The sequence below is a fragment of the Tachysurus fulvidraco genome, chromosome 12 (assembly GCF_022655615.1).
Source record: "Tachysurus fulvidraco isolate hzauxx_2018 chromosome 12, HZAU_PFXX_2.0, whole genome shotgun sequence".
Classification (NCBI taxonomy): Eukaryota; Metazoa; Chordata; class Actinopteri; order Siluriformes; family Bagridae; genus Tachysurus; species Tachysurus fulvidraco.
Window position 1 is genome coordinate 2,169,741 of NC_062529.1, and position 10,274 is coordinate 2,180,014.

At 39.0% G+C, this 10,274-nt stretch overlaps 1 long non-coding RNA gene across 1 annotated transcript; it reads left to right on the top strand.

The window, feature by feature from the left end:
• Positions 1 to 3,708: 3,708 nt before the first annotated feature.
• Positions 3,709 to 8,280, top strand: LOC113651020. Its single transcript, XR_007144580.1, has 4 exons — positions 3,709 to 3,936; positions 4,548 to 4,633; positions 5,330 to 5,405; positions 7,938 to 8,280. It is a non-coding gene; the product is annotated as an uncharacterized LOC113651020 (long non-coding RNA).
• Positions 8,281 to 10,274: the final 1,994 nt, after the last annotated feature.

Here is a 10,274-nt window from a genome sequence, read left to right on the forward strand (position 1 = left end):
TTTTTTTTTTTTTTAAGATGTGATTTCCACTCAAATTGGCGGGTTGCCAGTTTTGCTTTTTTTTTTCCTGGAAAGAAGCCATAGTCACTTTTATTTTTTTTTTTAATTATTATTTTTTTTAATATTGGAGTAAAAACTCTCATCTCCAAAACCTCGTATTAAAAGATTTATTTGATGGGAAAACACTGATCTCTTGACGAGTTCTGAACATAAGATGCAAAGTTTTTATTTTGGTTCTGGAAAAAAGTTTGAGAAATCGAAAGTTTTTATTTTTATTTATTTATTTAATTAATCTATTTTTTTTTAAAATGCTAATTCCGGTTATAATACGAAGCTACGCGGTATAGACGATTAATAACAACGACGACGCCACAATACCTGCTTTTGTTGTGTTCCTTCAACCTTCAGAATTGTGTTAGTATTGTTTTCCCGTATTGTTCTGTTCTGCATCATAAAAACGCGAGATCGTCAATAGGTCTCACAAATAATAACAGGAATAAATGAAGCCTTGCTAGCAAGAGTCACGAGCCGTAATGACAAGCGTGTCACATTTTTCTTCTGTTTTTTTTTTTCTTTCTTTTTTTTAATGCAGAGTCACCCTGTGAAGAGGAAGAAGAAGAAGAAGCACTCTGAATCTCTTAGAAGCATTTACATAACAAAGCTTTGAGCACCTCGGTAGTGAAAAAAAAATGCACCCCTTCATCTACATTAACATGCCACCAACACACACACACACACACACACGTGCACAAACATATGCATAAATGCATGCATGCACACAAACACACCCACAATGAAAGAATCTGACACAAAAACCCCAAAGATCTCGGATCTCTTGCTTTCCGTACAGAGGCTACACAGTCAGCAAAATAAAGCCGAGAACAAATTCGAGGAAGGTGAAAGAAAAAAGAGCGAGCGAAAAAAAAACTATCACCTTTCCACCCTAACTACAATCCTCACAACTACCCCTTCTCTCCTCTCGTCTCCTCTCGTCTCCCCCATGCACCGAGCGCCCCACTTGGAAAGACACAGGATGAAATGACATTATGCATATGAAAATGTCCAGAAAGATGTTTGATTTATGTATGCATTAGATGCAAATTCTATTACAGGACACAAGGCGGCTGTGCGATTTCTCTCGGAACACTCGGCTGCCCTGATCAAACCCGATCTCATTAATTCCGACAAGGGGAGAAAGATAGAAGGAGCAAAAAAGAGGGAGAATTGAAGGAAATTTATAACCCCGGACATAGATTTAACCAAAAAAAAAGAGGGGGGGGAGTAAATTGCATTCCAGCCTCTAAGGCCACAGCAGACTGACTTCAGCAGCCGGGCAGCAGACCACCAGAGACACGACTCTAAAGCTCACATATGCAGAATGAGGAAGGCATTATGATTCTGCACTGCATAGATTTTTGCTTGTTGTTGATGCATCAAAAAAAAAAAAAAAAAAAAAAAAAATACTAGAAACATACAGGATTTCTGGTTGGTTCAAAAAAAATAAAATAAATATATATATAAAAAATAAAAATAATAATATATATATACATATACATATACATATATATACATATATATATATACACAGTGAGAGAGAGAGAGAGAGAGGGAGAGAGAGAGGGAGAGAGAGAGAGAGAGAACATTACATAAATAAATACCCCCCCATGTTATTTCTCTGTTTACACTATTATCCAATTCCATCATGTCTCTTTTATTTATTTATTTATTTATTTATTTATTTATTTTTTAAATTTTAAAATGAACAAATTTGCACAAGCATATAGTACATCTTGAAATGTTACGTCATATTTTATTTCTTCTAACGTCGGGTTACATATATACTGTATCAGGTTATCACCTCGTGTGGGAGAACGGGACGCGAGAAAGCGTCGTCTTTGCTATCTCTCGTAACGTGGAAAGCGTCGACGTAAATCTGGTGAACGTTTACACGTTTTGCGTTATGATTAAAAAAAAAAAGGAACAACAGCAAGCGTTTTAGCTTGAAAATCTCGACTCCAGTTTCCCGCATGAAAGATGCGATGTATTGTGATGTCGTGCTGTCACTTTGTACAGTGGAGAGCGCCGGGCGTTTGGTAAAATAAATTCTTTCCGGTGTACGTTTGACAGCGCTAGTGTTAGATATTACATTACATTTACAGCATTTGGCAGACGCCTTTATCCAGAGCAACATACATTTTATACACCTGAGAGTTTAAGGGCCTAGCTCAGGGGCCCTGCAGTGGCAGCTGGATGGACCTGGAATTCAAACTCACAACCTTCTGATCTGTAAGCCTTAACCACTAGACTTAACCACTAGACTTCCCCGAATGAGTACGACGTTAGCATCGGCTAGCTGAACGGCTCCAAACGAGTCAGTAATCGGTTGGAGTTGAAAAAGAGTGAAACCTACAGTATATCCATACAAAAGTTTACGTAAAAAAAAAATAAACAAACTTTGAAATACATTTTGATGAAAGATGCAAAAACCCTGTATGAAAACACACTTCATTGTGGCCCTATGCCGTGTTGGCCAATGCCGCGATCTTTTTTTGTGTGTGTGTTTGTGTGTACATGTAATAGTTTTACGCCCAGGCTATAATGCTCAACCTTAATGGTTTTATAATAGTTATGGAGAGTTAATGATGGGTTGTAAAATTTGTTATAGTCCTTCCACTCCATATGTGTGTGTGTGTGTGCGTGTGAAAACTATAACCTGGGAGCATTGTTTTCCCCAGCAATTTCTTCCCCACCGCCATTACGGACTCTCCTCGACCATATTTCCTCCTCACCATCTTTTTGTGCACCTACAATGATTGAGGTCAGGCCCAGGCTCCTTTACCGGTCCAGCTAATGTGATTGCATCAGAGCAATACCCCTAAACTCCATCCAGCCTCCATCTGCATGCTAATTGGCTCCACTGTCCTTGGTAGTGACCTTGGTTTCCCCAGCGGGGGGTTGTTTGAGAAGAAAATACGGCGTGCGTCCGTTGCCATTGCCATTGCCATGCAACCTCTGTGAGCCGCCCCCACCTCCACCTCCTATGCTCTCTCCTCTCTCTATGCATCAAATTATAACAATGGCCGGGGCTTTATTCGTGGGGTAAGCCTGCGTGACCTCTGGTGACAAGAGACGTTTCCTCGCCGCTGCACACGGCCACTGACACGACACCTCGCTTCTGCATGAGCTTAAGAAAAGAGGTACGGTTGCGATGCAAATATGCAAGGCGAAACAACAAAATGCTAAATAAATGCCAGTGTTTGGGACACCTTTGAGGAATCCTATGGCTTAGAAGGTCTAAAAGCAATCATTTTGTACTCTTTGTCGCCATTTACTCTTTACGCCAAAAAGAGATTATCGAAAGTGCCTCGGGGAAAGAAGAGATCTTAATCAGAACTTTAGATACTCGTTAGCGCCGCTATCAAGCGGACGCCAAAACTTGTCCTGGTTACATTTCATTGACTGCATTTGAGGTAATTGGAAAATTGTGCAAATTTTACTTTTCGCCCGAACTCCCCCTGTAAGCTGTTCACTGACATCCGGAATATTCCTCGAAGCACTGGACAGTAATAGCAAAGGGTCAATAACGTAAATCTTAAAGCCCGAATTTTTGGTGCACTGAATCAAACCTGCCTATTTTGCCCCATGAGTTCTGCATGCTAAAATAATAACAATAACAATTAAATAAATAAATAAATAAAAACAATCCTAGCGACATACATAAAAAATGTCGGTGTAACGCATGGGCACTCGACCGAGGCTTCAGAGGTCACGGTGTGTGCAGGTATTTGCTCCGAGTGCACAGCACAATACCTGATTTCAGTAATTAGGCTTGTTAAGGAGCACAGCTCGTTAGTGAAATCAGGAGGCTGAGTTCAGGGTTGGAGGAAGTGGAGTGTGGACGGCCCGGCTGTCATCGGGTTCCTTCTGCAACAAAAGGTCTGTTTATGCTTTAACTCTAAAAACAAGCTCTTTAACCACCTTATAAAACTTTTCGACCCATGGCGTATTAGCATACTATGCTAATCTAAGATGCATTCATTTTTGGTAAAACTATATAAAGATATAAAACAGCTAAACAAATGCTACGCTCTCTGTTTATACGTTCTCTGTTTGTACATGATAATGCTAAAAATATAGCATTAGCAACAATGCAACACTTGCTTAGCATCTGTCCGTCATTGCGGATAAATCAGTTCTGAACAAAATGAATATGTTTCATTTTATTTAAAAAAACAAACAAAAAAACACTAACTGGTTTGGTAATTCCCAGTGTGAATAGCCAGGATAACCATATACTATTAGCAATGGCTAAATACCTAGTTAGCTTCCTTTATCGCAAAACATTTTGTTAGCTAATAACAACGTTAATACTTCTAATACTAATGTTGTGTCTCAGAATCTCTTTAGCCTTAAATTGACTAGTAAAATGATAATAGATGTTACCTATTCCTTTGTGTACAAGGCAGTGCTAAACAACCACTAATAGCAAAGGCTAAATACTGTAGACGGTCAGTTTTTTCACCCTCTGTTTTAAACATTATCTTTAGCAAGTTAGCGAGTTAGCTGAGAGGAATGTCCCCTCAGAAACACTTCATAATCCCCTGTGTGAACAAGCTAAGGTCAACCAGAACCAGTAAGCTGACATTTATCTATCTATCTATCTAGCTATCTATCTATCTAGCTATCTATCTATCTAGCTATTACAAATGTATCTATTTTATATTTAATGTTTTTTTTTCTCTCAAAAACAACTTTACTGCTCACGTATTCCCAGTCCATACAAGCTAATACTAAACACTACTAGCTACTGTAGGACTATTAGCAACAGCCAATTAGTCATATATCTCAAATAATCAAATGTAAGTATAAGTCAAATACGCAAATATCAGTTTTTACCAAGGATAAATTTTAATATTTTAGTTTTTCTCACCACAGCTTTTTCTTTAATAGCTGTGACAGATTCCCTGACTGAAAAAGCTAATGCTAACTGACTATTAACCATTGGCAACAGTGACCTAGCTTGTAGTCTGTATTTTTCAATGAAGTATCATGACTGTTACAGTGATTAGCAAAATGATGCATTCGATATTAATATTTAATTCCCAAACGTTGAAAAGAATTCTTACCTAGGCTAAAACTATTTTAGCTAGCTTTACTATTGAGCCGTTGCTTAATTGACCTTAAAGTGCCTCATTTTTTACCTCATTTTTTTTAGCTTTAACCAAGAATAACTGACATTTTAAGTCAAATGAACTGACACATAGTAAGATGTTAGCATGTGTCGTGCAGGATAGAAAATAATTATTGCTGTTTACTTCATGCTCCACAGATTACTATGTCGTATACGGTATACAGACACACCTGGAGCTTCTACTCTTATCCATTTCCAGGAAAGTTCTGAACAGGTTTGTTTATGACAGATTAGCTTCACAGTCACATGATTCCTCGGCTTGGCAAACTTTCTTTTCCTCCTTTTTAGGAAAAAGTAACGTCCATGTCATTTGGCCACTCAGTGCATCAGCTACCATTTCAAGGTGGATGCGTCGGACAAGTTCTGAGACGCTCGCTCGGATTGAAACGGTTCCTCGTGAAGCAGATGCATTTTCCTTGGCACTGATTATTCCACACGAGAACAGCCAGGCAATCTGCTAGGCTAACATATGCTCAATACAAAACACGCTGGAGACTGACAGGTAGCGGAGGGAGAAAAATCTGTCTATATGTTTGAGGATGGATGCAGACGGCACGCCACGTTATGGGCATGTGTTTCTCTCGCTAGCTCGCTAGAAAAACGGTGTGTAAAAGAATGTAGCAGACGCGAAGATACCGAGTTAGCAAGCGACAGGGAAAACGTCCGCTCGGCTCGCATTTTACGCTTCGGGTAAAAAGTATAAATTTCTAGCTTTACTGTGAAATTGGGGGGTTTTGGATGAAAACAAATCACTACTGAGATACGTTTCAGACAAAAGTCACACACCATGACAAAAAAAGTGAGGTCAAGTCTTACGCCATGTCATATTTCTCAAAAAAAAAAAAAAACGTATTTTTCCTCCGTTATCTACAACATACAGGATGTCTGAAAAGTCAGGAGCCAAAGGAGCTTCGTCTGCATATACATATTTTTAATATGTTTATATTTACCTATTGATTGATTGCTCATTTTAGGTCTTAATAACTGTCTAAATAAATAACTAAATAAGCTGTGGTGAGAAAAACTTAATACCTGGGGTCACGGTGGCTTAGTGGTTAGCACGTTCGCCTCACACCTCCAGGGTTGGGGGTTTGATTCCCACCTCCACCTTGTGTGTGTGGAGTTTGCATGTTCTCCCCGTGCCTCGGGGGTTTCCTCCGGGTACTCCGGTTTCCTCCCCCAGTCCAAGCACATGCATGGTAGGTTGATTGGCATCTCTGGAAAATTGTCCGTAGTGTGTGAGTGTGTGTGTGTGTGTGTGAGTGAATGAGAGTGTGTGTGTGCCCTGTGATGGGTTGGCACTCCGTCCAGGGTGTATCCTGCCTCGATGCCCGATGACGCCTGAGATAGGCACAGGCTCCCCGTGACCCGAGAAGTTCGGATAAAGCGGTAGAAAATGAAAGAATGAATGAATGAATGAATAACTGTCTTACTAAATGAGCCAAAATCTGTTGGGGTTTCAAGAACTTTGTGTATTTTGTAGCTCGCTAGCTCGGTCACTCAAACATGTTTCCAGCTATTATTTAGCAAGGATTTCTCACACATTATTCGATATTAGCGTTAGAAATCATCTTAGATTTTAGATAAATCGAATCTCAGGTCCACAAAGCTTGCCACTGCTGGCCCCCTGAGAAAGGCCCTTAACCCTCAATTGCTCAGTTCTATACAAAAACAAGATAAAATGTACGTTGCTCCGGACAATGACGATAAGACGGCATCGGATTTCTTACTTTACACTCAAATCATTGCAAGTCTCAATATAGGCTTCATGAGTCAATTTGATTCGATTCAATTTCCATAAACAAAATTTAATTTAAAAACAAAAGTGAAAAGATTCTTTAATTCAGAAGGATAAACAACGGAAAACGACAAGCATTTGTGTCTCGACGAAACTAAATCAAGAAAAATCGCAACTAAACATAGAATTTGGATAATGAGCTTTGATGATTAACTGAAGTAGAACAAACTCTAACAGTACTGACGTGTCAGTTGGTGCATTGGTGGCACATTGGTGGTTAAGGCTCTGGGATGTTGATGGGAGGATCATGGTTCAAGCCCCAGCACTGCCAAGCTGCAACTGTTGGGCCCTTGAGCAAGGCCCTTAACCCTTTCTGCTCTAATTTACACCGGCTCATGTCTGATGTTGTTTAAAAGCTACTGAACAGCTATATATTGTATACTAAATATATATTAATCTCTTTAGAATTTTGTGTTGGTGTTTAATTAATAATGAAATTAAAAAAGCGTCCTTTTGCGGTAGATTTTGTGGTAGATTTAATTTGAACATTTAACTTAACCCCCGGTTTATTTGGAGATTAGTACCAAACCTAAACATGCAGCAAATATTAACATTGAATTAGTTTCCAGTTTCTTTACGGAGAATCGCAAGCCCGAGCGTCGTATGTCGTGATTGAAGTAGAAAAAAAGGTCAGGAGGAATAAATGTTGGAGATGCTTACAGATTTCTCTCTCTCTCTCTCTCTCTCTCTCTCTCTCTTTCTCATACCCTTTATGCGACTTCATTTTTATGTCCCATTTAAAAGCCAAACGCATCAGACAAGTCACTCAAAGTGGGACTCGTGGGACACGGGAGCCCTGGATCTGCCCATCATTAGACACAGTCTCACACTCGCATTACCTTTGTTCAGCCTCCCATAAAATGAAAATCTCTTTTTTTTTTATGATGTTTCTATCAATTCTAATTTCTAATCATATCCATTCTCATATCCCCCCCCCCTTTATCGTAGCTATACACTTTCCAGAAGCAGCACGATGGCATGATGTCTTAAAGACCCGAATGATATTTTATAAGAAAACATACAAAGGTTTAAGAATAGATCGAGCTCTAATGATGACCCCGACCCTGGAGGCTCCTTCTGGAAATGAACGTCTGCATACAGAAAACTTCACCGTGTCAATTTGTGTTGTTACTATGGAAACAACAATGAACTACTGTAGAAAAAAAAAATCGGACTTCTGGCCAATCAGATTTGAGAATCCGCCACGTTGAAGCCCTACCAGGTTCGGGTAGGGGGGGGGCGTGGCTTGAGGTTTTTCTGAGGTTATACTGATTAAAATATTCAATCATTTGAATTTATTTATGTCATACTGGTATTTTGGGAATTTGTTCATGTACAAACATTGTTACTGAACCAATCAGTGCAGTTATCACAATCTTACACTGAACGCTTTCATTAACATAACTAAGAATATCTTTTTAAAAAATTTTTAAAAATCTATTAAAAAATGTATATAAAAAAAAATCTTACAAGACTGAACTGTTCAGATTTATATATATATATATATATATATATATATATATATATATACTTTCCATATTAAGGTTATTTTTATCATCAAACATACCAAAGCTAATTTTTGCCTCATTCCTATCGATTCCAGCAAACGAAGCCCTGCTGTTTTTCTCCCTAGAAAGAAAAAAGTAGTTACTAACTTCATTTTTCTTTTTTCGAGATTCGAGTTATTTTTCTTGCTTCGACACACAGTCAGTAAATCTGCAGTCTCCTCGGCACATCCGCGGCAGCAGCTAAATACGACCAAACAAAGGCACAAACAAAGCACCTCTTCTCAATTTTCCAAATGACTTGTCCATTTTATGAGAATACATTTTTTTCCCTTCTCCGCCATGCCTCGTTTCTTCTTCTTCTTCTTCTTCTTCTCTCTCTCTCTCTCTCTCTCTCTCTCTCTCTCTCTCTCTCTCTCAACAAGGCAATCACCTTTCTCATATACATTTGTACAAATTGATTTCCTCTTTACAAGAGAAGATAAAGACCATGGCAACAGAAATACCTGTAAGTGAGGGATAATTACGGAGCGAGACGCCCCCCGTGGAGCCCACTCACCAAGTCCCAACAACATGCATTTAAAACCTCAATAGCGCTCGACAGCCTCTCGCGAATAAGCCCGAGATTTGATTAAAATTATAGTTCTTTTGCTCTTACTTCATCTATTAAGATAAGCATCTTGCTCGGGACATTTTTATATACGTATAAAGATGGGGGCCGGTACAATTTAACATTTTCCTCCTGCTGCTCAGCATAAAAGGATCCCTAAGGGCCGCCACTTTCGTCTCACCTGTATAAAGCGCATGGCTCCTGAATGGCAAATGTCTGTTAGACGCAGCTTTCTACAAAGACGTTCGGAGAGAAAATGTCACGCCGTTGTTTGCATTTTTTCAACTGCTTTGTGTCAAACGGTTCTGGTATTCTGACAGTCCTAAGGTTTCAGGATAATCCTAGTAACCCAGGCAGTGTGTGTGTGTGTGTGTGTGTGTGTGTGTGTGTGTGTGTGTGTGTGTGTGTGTGTGTGTGTGTGTGTGTGTGTGTGTTTAGAGGTGAGTGTTTTATGAATTTTTTAAACACACTGCATTCAATTCTAGGGAATGCAAAACATTCTAGAATAATTCACGTCTGTTGTAGATGAGAAATAAGACATGTTTCATGCCACGAAGTCTTTTATCCCTTACATACATCGTACAATGTGTACACACACTTCTTTTCTGGTTACCATAACAACCTGACGAAGTTTCCACCCTACTCAAACGGTACAATCTTTAAACGCGGGTGTCTTTAACAGCTAACGTGTGATTCTTTTTTTTTTATTTGCTTACTATCCTGTTTGTTTAATTAATCAAGGGAATAATTTTTTTTCCAGCTTTCTATCGCTTTATAATCACTGATGTAAACTATATATACGGTATATATCCTGTACTTAGGACCAAGTTTTCTGTTTTTAAGGTCGGAATTAGAGCGATTCAGAATTGATTCTTTTGATTCATTTACCATTTTCGCTTGGTATCACACTTAACATCGTTAAATGGTTTTATATATATATACTGCATTCTTCCATCTCAGAAATGTTGCCAGATTGCGTCCAATGCGGTCATTTTCTGCTGCTGAGAGACGGATCAACTCTTTCGTGTTTTCCCGTATTGATTACTGAAGTGACGTGACATACGGCTAAGTACGGTGACCCATACTCAGAATTCGTTCTCTGCATTTGACCCATCCAAAGTGCACACACACACACACACACAGCAGTGAACACACACATTATGAACACAC